Raw genomic sequence first — 15,513 nt, forward strand, 5'->3', positions numbered from 1 at the left:
GGCCTTTAAAAATCAGAGCATTGAGTATAGAAGTTGGGATGTAATGTTAATATTGTACAAGGCATTGGTGAGGCCAATTCTGGAGTATGGTGTACAATTTTGGTCGCCTAATCATAGGAAGGATGTCAACAAAATAGAGAGAGCACAGAGGAGATTTACTAGAATGTTGCCTGGGTTTCAGCAACTAAGTTACAGAGAAAGGTTGAACAAGTTAGGGCTTTATTCTTTGGAGCACAGAAGGTTAAGGGGGGACTTGATAGAGGTCTTTAAAATGATGAGATGGATAGACAGAGTTGGCGTGGATAAGCTTTTCCCCACTGAGAGTAGGGAAGATTCAAACAAGGGGACATGACTTGAGAATTAAGGGACAGAAGTTTAGGGGTAACATGAGGGGGAACTTCTTTACTCAGAGAGTGGTGGCTGTGTGGAATGAGCTTCCAGTGAAGGTGGTGGAGGCAGGTTCGATTTTATCATTTAAAAATAAATTTGATAGTTATATGGACGGGAAAGGAATGGGGAGTTATGGTCTGAGCGCAGGTATATGGGACTAGGGGAGAATACGTGTTTGGCACGGACTAGAAGGGTCGAGATGGCCTGTTTCCGTGCTGGAATTGTTATATGGTTATAATGTGAAGTGTAGATATAGTCACTGGTGGGGAGTATGGAGCGTATACATACGCTCTCTTCATCATTATTTACTTCTATGCTTATCAGCAATAAACAATTCAATTTTTATTGTCTCTGATAAGTAAAACAGTCATCTTTTAAACTCCAAACTTTATTGAACAAGATAGTAAGTGTAATGGGGTCATAAACTTCATCAGCCTATTGGGTCTTGTCCTAGTCTCGATATAAATCGCAGTAGCCACCCAGAGTGTTGCTGGAGTTCCCAACCCAAGAAGCCAGCAGGATTGTGTAGGCTGGTCCAGCCTAAGGTTCAAAACAATGACACTTCCAATCTTCTATGTTGCTTCCCACTCATCTGGAGATATCTGAACTAACCTCCAGTCCGAATAAATTTATTATCATTTCAAGATAATACCACGGAGCTCTCTCATAGAGACGTATGCTCTACAGCAGGAAAATTGGTGAGTGCCAGGAAAAGCTACATCCATCTGGGACAATCTCCCAAAAAATGGTATAACATTGAGATGGGGAAGAGGTGAATAAGATGGTGGGGAACAGGAATAATTACAGTGCCCTAATCTATCCATTGCTTTTCCCTCCCCATGAAGCCAAAAAGAGAAGAAATAACACCTGACAGATTAGATTTCTGAGCCACATTCCTGCTTTTTGGATTCTCACTATGTTCTCACCAAGCCTCTTAAAATACTCCCATTCTGAGGTCATTGCGCATATAGGAGTCAAAATTACAGCTTTGTCCCTCATCGCATTTCTGGTTTTAAATCGTATCTGAGGTGCTGGTAAATGCTTGCTCACATTCCTTTCAAGTAAAATGTTAGCCAACCAAGCACAGTATTACAAACATGCAGCTACGTATTTTAAAGAGTAGGCTCAGTTTTTTAGAAACAAAATTGAAGCACTACTTTTGTTAGGAAGAAGAGCTTGGTTCACAAAACAATGGTGCATTTAAACACCTACTGCTGGGTAATGTATTAAAATAATAAAATAATAAACTGAAAAAGTGCATTGAGATGATTTATCCAATGTAACTTACGGTATACAGTAAACCCATGTTATAATGGACCATGGAGGGGTGGGGAGGGAATGGTATCCCGCATAATCCTAATCACAACCGCACCGCACCTCAACCCCACCAAACCACTGCAGATTTTGCACACAAAGTGCTGGAGTATTTCAGCAGTTCAGGCAGCATCCCTAGAGAACATGGATAGGCAACCTTTCAGGTAGAGAAAAGGTCTTGACCCAAAACATCGCTTATTCATGCTATACAGGAATGCTGCCTGACCCGCTGACTTACTCCTGCACTTTGTGTCCTTTTGTGTTTTAACCAGCATCTGCAGTTCTTTGTTTCAGCAGATTTTACACAACTGAGGTTGCTCTATGTATGTTATTTTACTTTGGTGGTGAAGTATCCTGAGAATACAGCATCTCTAGATAGAAGGAATGGATGACGTTTCAGGTTGAGACCTTTCTTCAGACTGACTCAAGGGGAGAGAGACAGACAGAGAGAGAGAGGGAGAGAGAGAGAGACACACTGATATAAGGAAGAGTAAGGTGTGAAAACAAAATGTCAAAGGAGATGTCAATGTAGAATAGATCATTGTTAACTAGGAAAAGGTGACAACAAAGCATACAGAGATAAAATTCCAGAAATGTTGCCTGTCCCGCTGAGTTACTCCAGCATTTTGTGTCTATCTTCGAGATGAAATTTAATCAGGGGGACAGTCAGACTGGTCAGGGAACTACGAAGGGGAGGGATGGAGGGAAAGGGAAAACAAGGGTTACAGAGTTAATGACGTCAGTATTCATACCGCTGGGGTGTAAGCTGCTGAAGCCAAGTATGAGGTGTTAGCCCTCAATTTCCACTCTGTCAGTGGAGGAGGCCCAAGACAGAAATGTCTGTGTGGGAATGGAATGGAGAGTTAAAGTGTTTAGCAAGTTGGAGATCAGCTAGGTTTAGGCGGACTGAGCGGAGGTGTTCATGGAAATTATCATCGAGCCTGCACGGCCTTGGCGATATACAGGAGTCCACACATGGAACAGTGGTTACAGTAGAAGAGGCTGGAGGAGCTCCATCCAAAAAGACCATTGGGGTCCCTGGACAGAGTTGAGGGAGCAGGTAGAGGGACAGGTGTTGCATCTTCTACAGTTGCAGGGGAAATAACTTAGGGAGGGGGCGGTTTGTGTGGGAAGGGACGAGCCAACCAGGGAGTCGCGGAGGGAACGAACTCTGCAGAAAGTGGTGGAGACCGGAAGATGTGGGCAACAATGGAACCCCACCTAAGGCGTCAGTGAGACCAAGCGCAGGCTCGGCGATCGTTTCGCTGAACACCTCCGCTCAGTCCGCCTAAACCTACCTGATCTCCCGGGTGCTCAACACTTTATCTTACCCTCCCATTCCCACGCTGACCTTTCCGTCCTTGGCCTCCTCCATTGTCAGAGTGAGGTCCAGTGCAAATTGGAGGGACAGCACCTCATATTTCGCTTGGGCAGCTTACACTTCAGCAGTATGAACATTGGCCTCTCTATCTTCAAGTAACCCCTGCTTTCTCTCTTTCTCCATCCCTCCCCCCTTCCCAGTTATCTGACCTGTCTGACTGTGCTCCTGTTTACATTTTATCTCTCTGCTTCGTTGTTACTTTTTCTGGCTAATAATGACTTATTCTACATTTGCCTTGATCTCCATCCCCTTAATCTCTTTACGCCTGTACAACTAAACAAATGTTTGGGCAATCGGTGGGATGGATTTGACCACTGCTATGGCGCTGCATTGTATCTTCTGCCATGTGAGAGTTTGGTATGCAACAATACCTAAATGGTTGTGTTGAACATCTGAGTTAAATTACATGTTGCTCTTGGTTGGCCTAACCATTCTCAAGAACAGTACTCTGTTGTAACATTGGGAAGACCTGTATGCTATAAATAACATTTCAAGTTTTAAAATATTGCTTTTAAATAGAGGCCATTCTGTGGACCTTTGTCTAGTCGAGTTCGAGGAAGGGTCTCAACTCGAAACGTCACCCATTCCTTCTCTCCAGAGTTGCCGCCTGTCCAGCTGAGTTACTCCAGCATTTTGTATTTATCTTATGCCTAGTAGATGTGATACATTTATCCATATATGGATTAATATGTTTACAGATGATTCAGCGTCTCAAGATGTGGCTGATTTCTGAAGGATTACATCGATTAAGATGACTGAGGTAAATGAGAGAATGAAATGACTCATGGGAAGAATGCTTTTGCCAAAGACAACATCCAAGGTGAGGAAGGATGAAAATGATGAGATGTTCAACCGCAAAGTAACACACTGTCACTCACCCCAGCCACAGACTGTTTACCCTCCTCCCATCCGGGAGGCGCTACAGGTCGCTCCGTTGCCGGATCAGTAGGTTCAGGAACAGCTTCTTCCCTGCGGCTGTTACACAACTTAACTTTGCACCTTGGTGAATAATTTCCATTATTCTATGTTCGCTCTTCTGGGTGAGATGCTAACTGCATTTCGTTGTCTCTGTACTATACACTGCACAATGACAATAAAGATTGAATCTGAAATCTGAAATGCTTCACGGCACATTGTGTTATAAACGTGTTTATTGGTCTGCAGTTTAACACTATTTGTACACAAGTAGATTGTCAGAACCTCTGTGGAGAACTCTCTTGTATTATTAACTACTATTCTGAAAACTTCCATGAACACGTGTTACAAGACTCAATGTAAATTTACCCACTGCTCACACCATCTTATTGCAATCATCAGTCAATAAGGGCAATTACACTCACAGGCCACAGCATTTTCAATGGAAAATTCATGAAGATTAGGATACAAAATACCTTCCAGGAGTGGTTGGAATGGTCAGGCCCAGAGGTAACAAAGGCTTTGAACAGTCCATAAACTGGGGATTAGGAAGCATATTAAAATATCTGAGTGAATATATGTATGTTAAGTTATTTTAAATTGGGACCTGTATAAATTTAGAAAACTCGTCCTGGAATTTGTTTGTGATTTCAAATAAGTATTTATTTAGCACAATTTATAAAGACATTTTCAATTTTTTCTGCTGATTTCTTTGTTGTAGGTGACAATAAAATAACATTAACATCACAAATATCTGCCGATCAGCAAAATGGCTAATCTCACATGCAAACAGTGGCCCTGTTTCTTCCTTGAGCACGTCTAAAATAAAACAAGGTCTAAACAACCTCCACATATTCCAGTGGGAGTAAGAAATGAAGATTGAATGCAATTGGCGGTACTATCAGACCAAAGAACTGAGGTACGTTTTGGCCAAGCCCCAGGTGACTGACCACCTAATGAAAATGGAGTCAAGCTTTTACTAAAACAACACCAATTTCTTATGCTGAAACTGTATCTGGCCTACACAGTATGACCCTGGGATTGCAGTAAGCTCAGTTGCGATCTGCATATACTGTACCTGACGCCTATGCCAGCCATTCCAAAATAAGGCTTGACCTTAAAATTCAGTGAAGCAGTACAAATGAAATTTAAGAAGAGTAACAAGACTTGTCCTTTGCAACATAAAATAAATGAACCAAATGCAATTCAGGCAAACAATTACTATTTAACGATACTCCCAATTAAAATTGATCTCCCAGAAAGCATCCATTATTTTACCTTCAGGAGACTTCTATTTCCATTATTGAATTAAGCTATTTGTGTTGTCAATTTTGTTTTTTATACAGGAAACAATTGCATTTTAATCAGGTAGATTATTTTTTTATGTTCTGCTCATGGCTTAAACTATGAAGACAACATAACAAAATGCACATCATATATCTTAGAGTTTGGTTATTGTGATGAGGATGTTTCCTTTAGATATCCAAGTAATAAAATTAGCTTAATTAATTAAATATAGATAAATAAAATACTATTTAAAATCCAATCAAGTGTACAAATTGGTGTACATAATTTGGTTCAAAGTTCACTAATTTTTTCACATCTTCTCCTCTAAAGAAAAATACAATAGGTCTGTGTAATGCACTACAATGCATTCTTCGTTGCCTTTAGAACCTGACACCAAACCTGCAAGTATATAATGAAATGTTGACAGCAAGGATGCTTTAAGGTAAAACTAAATCAGTGAACATAAACTGATATTTGTTTTAAACAAAACATGATTATTTGAAATAGAATGAAACAACTAGTTATATTTAAAATCTCTTTAGCATTTAAAAAAAAGGATTAAGATTGCCAATTACATAACAATGAAACATACAATGTTTGTTCTAAATATCTAAATCATAAAATTAAAACAAGTATATACACCAGTGATTTATCAGAAAAAAAAGTATATTCCATTAATAGTGTTTGAAGTTCTAAGACCTCTGTAGATAAGCACAAAATGCTGGAGTAACTCAGCGGGACAGGCAACATCTCTGGATAGGAATGGGTGACGTTTCAGGTCGAGACCCTTCTTCAGACTGTGAGTCAGGGGAGAAGGATAGACAATAGGTGCAGGAGTAGGTCATTCGGCCCTTCGAGCCAGCACCGCCATCCAATGTGATCATGGCTGATCATCCCCAATCAGTACCCCTTTCCTGCCTTCTTCCCATAGCCCCCCGACTCTGCTATTTTTAAGAGCCCTGTCTAACTCTCTCTTGAAAGGATCCAGAGAACTAGCCTCCACCACCATCTGAGGCAGAGAATTCCACAGACTCTCAACTCTCTGTGAGAAAAAGTGTTTCCTCATCTCCGCTCTAAATGGCTTACCCCTTGTTATTAAATTGTAGCCCCTGGTTCTGGACTCCCCCAACGTCAGGAACATGTTTCCTGCCTCTAGCATGTCCAAACCTTTAATAATCTTATATGTTTCAATAAGATCCCGTCTCATCCTTCTAACCTCCAGAGTATACAAGCCCAGCCACTCCATTCTCTCAGCATATGACAGTCCCGCCATCCCGGGATTTAACCTTGTAAACCTACGCTGCACCCACTAATAGCAAGAATGTCCTTCCTCAAATTAGGGGACGAAAACGGCACACAATGGTCTAACTAGGGCCCTATACAATTACAGAAGGACCTCTTTGCTCCTATATTCAACTCCTCTTGTTATAAAGGCTAACATGCCATTCACTTTCTTCACTTCCTGCTGTACCTGCATGCTTACTTTCATTGGCTGATGAACAAAGACCCCCCAGATCCCGTTGTACTTCCCCTTTTCCCAACTTGACACCATTTAGATAGTAATCTACCTTCCTGTTTTTGCTACCAAAGTAGATAACCTCACATTTATCCACATTAAACTGCATCTGCCATGCATCTGCCCACTCACCCAACCTGTCCAAGTCACCCTGCATTCTGATAGCATCCTCCTCACAGTTCACACTGCCACCCAGCTTTGTGTCATCTGAAAATTTGCTAATGTTACTTTGAATACCTTCATCTAAATCAATGATGTATATTGTAAATAGCTGCGGTCCCAGCACCGAGCCTTGCGGTACCCCACTAGTCACTGCCTGCCATTCTGAAAGGGACCCGATAATCCCTACTCTTTATTTCCTGTCTGCCAACCAATTTTCTATCTATGTCAGCACTCTACCCCCAATACCATGTGCCCTCATTTTGCCCACTAATCTCCTATGTGGAACCTTATCAAATGCTTTCTGAAAGTCCAGGTACACTACATCCACTGGCTCTCCCTTGTCCATTTTCCTAGTTACATCCTCAAAAAATTCCAGAAGATTAGTCAAGCATGATATCCCCTTCATAAATCCATGCTGACTCGGACCGACCCTGTTACTGTTATCCAAATGTGCCGCTATTTCATCTTTTATAATTGACTCCTGCATCTTCCCCACCACCGATATCATGAAAACCATGAAGTACAACGGGATCTGGGGGTCTTTGTTCATTTGTGGTTTTCATGATATCATACCATCGTGAAAACTTTCACTGCACGTGGAAACGAAAAGCCATGGATGACAGCAGAGGTGCGCTCGCTGCTGAGGGCTCGTGATGCAGCCTACAGAGCCGGTAACACAGCCGCTCTTCGATCCACCAGGACTGCACTGGAAAAAGGAATCAGGGCAGCGAAACGTGCCTTCGCGGGGAAAATCCAGGGACACCTCTGCGACACAGGAGACACCAGGAGGATGTGGAAGGGAATCGAAACACTGACGGGGTACAAGGCAAGGCAGCAGGTAACCGACACGGACACTTCTCTCCCAGATAAACTGAACAACTTCTTTGCACGTTTTGATGCAGCAAACACCACACCCAAGAGGAGAGCCAGCCCCTGCCTACAAACCGACCAGCCAGTCCTGACCATAGACACAATGGACACACGGAGAATCCTGTCTAAGGTCAACCCGTGGAAAGCAGTCGGACCCGACAACATCCCAGGACGTGTGCTAAAGGAATGTGCTGAGGAGTTAGCAGATGTGCTAACAGACATCTTTAACATCTCCCTTAGTCAGGCCATTGTCCCCACATGCCTCAAAACTTCCACGATAATCCCCATAGCGAAGAAACCAGTGGTTGCCTGCCTAAATGACTACCGCCCTGTCGCCCTGACCCCAATAATAATGAAGTGTTTTGAACGCCTGGTGAAACCCCACATTACTGCCAGCCTCCCCTCATTGTTAGACCCCCTACAGTTTGCCTATCGCCCCAACCGCTCTACAGAGGATGCCATCTCTACCACGCTGCACACAGTAATCGCGTATCTGGAACACAAGAACACATACGCCAGAATCCTGTACATTGACTTCAGCTCAGCGTTTAATACCATCATCCCACAGAGACTTGTGGAGAAACTAACCCTGCTGGGCCTCAACACCACCCTGTGTCACTGGATCTTGGACTTTCTGACAGAGAGACCGCAGTCAGTCCGTGTTGGCAAGAACACTTCAGGCTCGATCACGCTGAGCACCGGCTCCCCTCAAGGCTGTGTGCTCAGCCCGCTGTTGTTCACACTGCTCACACATGACTGTGCTGCCAGATTCAGGGAAAATAAAATCATAAAATTCGCGGACGACACTACAGTGGTGGGACTCATCAGTGGAGATGACGAAACAATGTACAGGGAGGAAGTAGAACAACTGGTGGACTGGTGCGGCAAAAATAACCTAGAATTGAATGTCGACAAAACTAAGGAGATGGTTGTCGACTTCAGGAGGGCGCAGCCAAAGCATACACCGCTCAACATTAGTGGCACTGCAGTGGAGAGAGTGGAGAGCATAAAGTTCCTCGGTGTGCAAATAATGGACAGCCTCACCTGGTCCAGGAACACCACTGGGACCGTCAAACGGGCCCATCAGCGACTGCACTTCCTGAGGAAACTAAAACAGGCCTCACTCCCCACCAACATCCTCAGGACTTTCTACAGGGGCACGGTGGAGTCTGTACTCACGTACTGCATAAATACGTGGTACTGCACCTGCAACTGCTCGGACAGGAAGGCTCTGCAGAGGGTAGTGAGGGGAGCAGAGAGGATCATTGGCGTCTCCCTACCCTCGGTACAAGAACTGTTCCAGAGCCGCTGTCTGAAGAAAGCACAGAGAATTGCCAAGGACAAACTGCACCCCCTCCACATACACCTGGATCTCCTGCCATCAGGCAAGAGATATCGAAGCATCAAAGCCCGGACTACGAGGCTGCTAAACAGCTTCCTACCACAGGCTGTGAGGCTGCTAAACAGTCACTCTGCACCCACAGTCACTTGACTTGACTCTGCGGCTGGCTCGGACACTTTAATACTGGCACTGGCCACTCAAATCAGCGGCCCCGGACATTTTTTATGATTGGTTTATTGTATTTTAACATTGTGGGGTTTTTTTTACCTGCTTTTAACTATTTATACTGTTCCATCAGGGACTGGATTGTTTTTTAGTGTTATTATGTGTGAAGTGTTTTAAATTTCATGTGCGATGCTCCGCTATTCACTGGGAAACGTCTTTTCATTTTGCACTGTAACAACTGTTGCTGAAAGATGACAATAAAGGTTGATTGATTGATGGATTGATCAGGCAAACTGGTCTAGAATTCTCTGTTTTCTCTCTCCCACCTTTCTTAAAAGTGGGATAACATTAGCTACTCTCCAATCCACAGGAACTGATCCTGAATCTATAGAACATTGGAAAATTATTACCAATGCATCCACAATGTCTAGAGCCACTTCCTTAAGTACCCTGGGATGCAGACCATCAGGCCTTGGGGATTTATTAACCTTCAATCCCATCAGTCTACCTAACACCATTTCCTGCCTAATGTGAATTTCCTTCAGTTCCTCCATCACCCCAGATCCTCTGGCCACTAGTATATCAGGAAAATTGTTTGTGTCTTCCTTAGTGAAGACGGATCCAAAGTTCCCGTTCAACTCATCTGCCATTTCTTTGTTCCCCATAATAAATCCACCCTTTTCAGTCTGCAATGGTCCAACTTTGGTCTTAACAATTTTTTTCCTCTGCACATACCTAAAGAAGCTTTTACTATCCTCCTTTATATTCTTGGCTAGCTTACCTTCATACCTCATCTTTTCTCTGCATATTGCCTTTGTAGTTATCTTCTGTTGCTCTTTAAACAATACCCAATCCTCTTGCTTCCCGCTCATCTTTGCTACGTTGTACTTCTTCTCTTTTATTTTTATACTGTCCCTGACGTCCCTTGTCAGCCACGGTCGCCCCTTACTCCCCTTGAAATCTTTCTTCCTCTTTGGAATGATTTGATCCTGCACCTTCTGTATTATTCCCAGATAAGGAAGGCTAAGGTGTGAAAATGAGACATCAAAGGTGATGCAGATTAAGGAAAATGTAGAATAGAACATTGTTAGCCAGCAGAAGGTGACAACGAAGCAAACAGAGATAACATTTAATCAGGGGGACAGTCAGTCTGTCGGAGCACTGGGAGGGGGGGGGGGGGGGGGGGGGGGGGGGGGGCAGGAATTGAGTCAAGAGTGTTTTATTGCCATATGTCCCAGATAGAACAATGAAATTCTGACTTGCTGCAGCACAACCAGACAATGATGCAACCAGTCAATATGCTCTCTACTGTGCACCTGTAGAAGTTCAGGAGAATCCTCTTTGATATACCGAATCTCTGTAAACTTCTCAGGAAGTAGAGGTGCTGATGTGCTTTCCTTATAATTGCATCAGTGTGCTGGGACCAGGAAAGATCTTCGGAAATATGCATGCCCAGGAATTTGAAGTTTTTGACTCTCTCCACCATCGTCCCATTGATATAAACAGGATTGTGGGTCCTCATCCTTCCTCTACAAAGTCCACAATCAGTTCCTTGGTTTTACTGATATTGAGAGCCAGGTTGTTGTTCCGGCATAATTTGGTCAGTCGGTCGATCTCACTTCTATACTCTGACTCATCGCCATCTGTAATTCGTCCCACAACGGTGGTGTCGTCGGCAAACTTGACGATGGAGTTCGCACTATGTCCAGCTACACAGTCATGAGTATAGAGCGAGTATAGCAGGGGGCTGAGTACGCAGCCTTGAGGTGCTCCTGTACTGATTGTTAATGAGGGTGAAGTATTTCTGACAAATCGAACAGACTGTGGTCTGTGGATGAGGAAGTCGAGGATCCAATTGCAGAGGGATGCGCAGAGACCCAGTTCTGTGAGCTTGGTAACCAGCTTGGAGGAGATGATGGCATTGAACGCCGAGCTATAGTCAATAAACAACAGCCTGATGTAGATGTTTTTATTGTCCAAGTGGTCCAGTGCGGAATGGAGAGCCAGTGAGATCGCATCCTCTGTTGACCTGTTGTGACAGGAGGCAAACTGTAGTGGCTCGAGGTTCTTGTTGAGGTAGGAGTTGATATGCGCCATAACCAACCTCTCAAAGCACTTCATCATCACGGACGTTAATGCCACTGGTCGATAGTCGTTGACGCACGCTCGTTACTCGTCTTGGGCACCGGTATTATTAAAGCAGGTGGGAACCTCAGACATCAGTAGTGAGAGGTTGAAAATGTCCGCAAAAACTCCAGCCAGTTGGTCCGCACAGGTTTTGAGAACTCGACCAGGTATACCATCAGGTCCAGGTGCTTTCCGAAGGTTCACCCACCTGAAGGATCTTCTAACATCGGCGTTTGTGACTGTGACTGTAATGCCATCAGAGCGTGTGGGGGCTCGGGAAGACACATTAGTTCTCCCTATCAAAGCGTGTGTAGAACGCATTGAGCTCTTCAGGGAGTGATACTTCGCTGTCGCTTGAACTGCCTCCTGATTTTGCCTTATAGAAGGTGATGGCATTCAAGCCCTGCCACAGTTGCCGAACATCTGCCCCATCCTCCAGCTTTGAGCGGAAGTTCCTTTTGGCCTTTTTGATGGCCTTGTCAATGTCGTATCTGGACCTGAATGCCCAGGATCTGGTCTTCAGAAGAATGTGGATTTCCTGGTTCATCCAAAGCTTCTGGTTAGGAAACACTCAGAAGGTTTTTGTAGGAACGCAGTCCTTCACACATTTCCATCTGAAGTCTGTAACAACTGTGGCGAATTCATTCAGGTCTGTTGCCGAGTCCTTGAACATTGCTCAGTCTACTGACTCCAAACAGTCCTGTAGTTGTTCCTCTGCCTCCCCAGACCAGTCTGTGTAGTCCTCGCCTCTTGGGGTTCGCTCTTCAGTTTCTGCCTGTATGCAGGAAGAAGCAGCACCCTTGAAAGATCGGATCTCCCGAAGTGAGAGCGAGAGATAGCACGATAGGCGTCCTTGATTATCGTATCGCAGTGGTTAAGGGTGTTTAGTCCTCTGGTGCTGCAGACGACATGTTGGTGGTAGTTAGGGAATGATTTTTTCCATGTTGGCTTTGCTGACGTCCCCGGCTATAATGGCAAACGCCTCAGGGTACGCTCTCTGATGTTTATTGATGGAGAGAGAGGGTATGCAATGGTTGCTAGAAGTTAGGGAAGTCAATGTTCATACCACTGGGATAAGCTTCCTAAGCAAAGTTTGAGGTGCTGTTCCACAAATTTGTACTGGGCTTCACTCTTGACAATGGAGGAGGCCCAGGACAGAAAGGTCGCTGTGGGAATGGGAGGGGGAGTTAAAGTGTTTAGCAAGTGGGAGATCAGGTAGGTTTAGGTGGACTGAGCGGATGTGTTCAGTGAACTGATTGCCGAGCCTGTGCTTGGTCTCGCCGTTTTATAGGAGTCCATAAATGGAACAGCAAAAATAATGGATGAGGTAGGAGGAGGTGCAAGTGAACCTCTATCTCACCTGAAAAGACTAACGGGGTCCTTGGACAGAGTCGAGGGGGGAGATATAGACCCAGGTGTTGCATCTCCTGCAGTTGCAAGGGAAACTACCTGGGGAAGGGGTGGTTTGGGTGGGAAGGGATGAGTTAATCAAGGAGTTGCGGAGGGAATGGTCTCTGCGGAAAGCGGAAAGGGGTGGAGATGTGAAGATGTGGCTAGTGGTGGGATCCTGTTGGATGTGCTGAAAATGGCGGAGGATTATGTGCTATATGTGACAGCTGATGGGGAAAAGGTGAGGACTAGGGGGACTCTATCCCTGTTGCAACTGGGGGGAGGGGGAGCAAGAGCGGAGGGGCAGGATATCGAGGTGACCCTTGTGAGCGCCTCATCTATGATGATCTATATTATCTCACTGCAATAGATTTTTCTTTCATTGTGACACAAAAAAGTAGTAAATCATGCAAAAAGAGTAGTAAATCAAAAACTGGGAAGAATTAAAACCAACATATTTCGCAAGGTCCATTCATTCCAATTAATTCAGACAGTTAATATTCATTTTGGAAATGAATGGAGTTCTAATTACCTAGAAATAGGAGCAGTAGCTCATTGTGCCTTATCAAACCCCGCCACTCTCTTGTAATAAGCCTATTTCCCTCGATCCCCTTAATATCTGAAAATCTATTGACCTCTCTCATCAAGCCATAGTCACACAGCCCCTTGGCCCAACTTGCCCATGCCCCATCTTCACTAGTTCCATCTTCCCTCGTTCACCCACATCCCTCCAAACCTATCCTATACATGTACCTGTCTAAATGCTTCTTAAACATTACGATAGTACCTGCTTCAACTACCTCCTCCAGCAGCTTGTTCCATACACCCTCCACCCTTTGTGCAAAAAGTGATCCCTCGGGTTCCTGTTAAATCTTTCCTCCCTCAACTATATCCTCTGGTTCTCTATTTTCCCCTACTCTGGCCAAAAGATTCTACGCATTTACCTGATCTATTCCTCTCATGATTTTGTACACCTCTATAAGATCATCCATCATCCTCCTGTGCTCCAAAGAATAAAGTTCTAGACTGCCAAACCTCTCCCTATAGCTCAGGCCCTTGAGTCCTGGCAACATCCTCGTTAATCTTCTCCACAACCATTTCAGCTTGACAACACTTTTCCTATAACATGGTGACCAAAACTGAACACAATACTCATGGACTCACCAACATCTTATGCAACTACAGCACGACCACCCAATTTCTATACGCATACTCTCTCTTGAATATACACAATGACCTTGCTGGGTCATGAATTCCAGGATTCACTACCCTCTGCATGACAGAAATCCTTCCCATCTTTGTCTCAAAGATCTTATCCTTTATTTTGAAATTGGGACCCCTGGAAACCTCTAATAGATACCTCTGTATACTTTGGTGAAGGGCCTGTCCCACTTGGCCGTTATTTGCACCTCATTTACGCGTTATATGTAAATTAGGTCGATGCGTCGTGACGCGTGGGGTGCGCATGCGTTGAGCATGGTGAGGCGTGGAATCGTATACGCGGTGGCGCGCGGTATCGCGCGGTGCTCCAGGATTTAGTACAGGAACAAAATCCTTGCACGCCACCTGCATGACGTATCGCATATGCACGCAGATGCATTGGCGTCAGCATACACTGGCATCCCGACATCTCATGTGTATTGCATGGTGATGCATGGTTACGTCACCGTGCGTCAACGTTCTTACGTCCTTGCCTCAACGTCCTACCGCGCGCCGCAGGGTATTCTAATGATGTCACACGCACCAGACGGCTGTGCTGATGCGTTATGACGCGTGATTTGCGCTTGAGGTTGCGCATCACGACGCGTCGACCTATTATACATATGACGCGTAAATGAGGCGCAAATGACGGCCAAGTGGGACAGGCCCTTAAGAATTTGGACTTTATTTTGCACCTTATTCTCTTTATCGTGTATCTGTACACTGCGGATGGCTCGATTGTAATCATGCATTGTCTTTCCTCTGCCTGGTTAGCACACAACAAAAGCTTTTCACTGTACCTCGGTACCGGGACAATCAATTAAACTCAAACTCAAAGTAAAACTTTGATAATCTACCACCCTTGGGCAGTTTGGTGACACAAGAATAGCAGGCTAGCTATTCTAGGTGAATGGATATAATTTCTATTGATATTGCTACACAATTTTAACTCACTTATTTTAGATGTTACACACTTCTATAATACATTTTTCCAATGAGCACTATGGGATCAATGGGAACATGGCAAACAGAATCGACATAAGCATGGCCATTGGATTATCTGGACAATTGGATAGTGGATCATTGGTGTTTTTTTTCCCAAAATTTCACTAATTCTGTACAATGGACGTTATTACTAGGATTCAGTGTTACCTCATAGCAAGGGAGAAGATATGTGGGAAAATGTGTATCAACATATTATGCTATTGCCTGGTCTCAGAATGATATAACTATGGAAAAGTGAAAAGATATTTGAGTATAGAGACCCCTTGTCTGCCCAGGTAGTTTTTGGTGGTGCAGTTGGTACTTTTGCTGCAACATGCTTATAAAGTAACTGTTTTCTTTTTAAACTAATATACGTTGATTAGGGTTTACAGCTGTATGTCTATACCGCACACCATATTTTAAAAATAACACTCCAGAAATGTTCTGGATCAATTATGAGTAATTTCACAG

Source organism: Leucoraja erinacea, chromosome 5, assembly GCF_028641065.1.
Source record: "Leucoraja erinacea ecotype New England chromosome 5, Leri_hhj_1, whole genome shotgun sequence".
Taxonomy (NCBI): Eukaryota; Metazoa; Chordata; class Chondrichthyes; order Rajiformes; family Rajidae; genus Leucoraja; species Leucoraja erinaceus.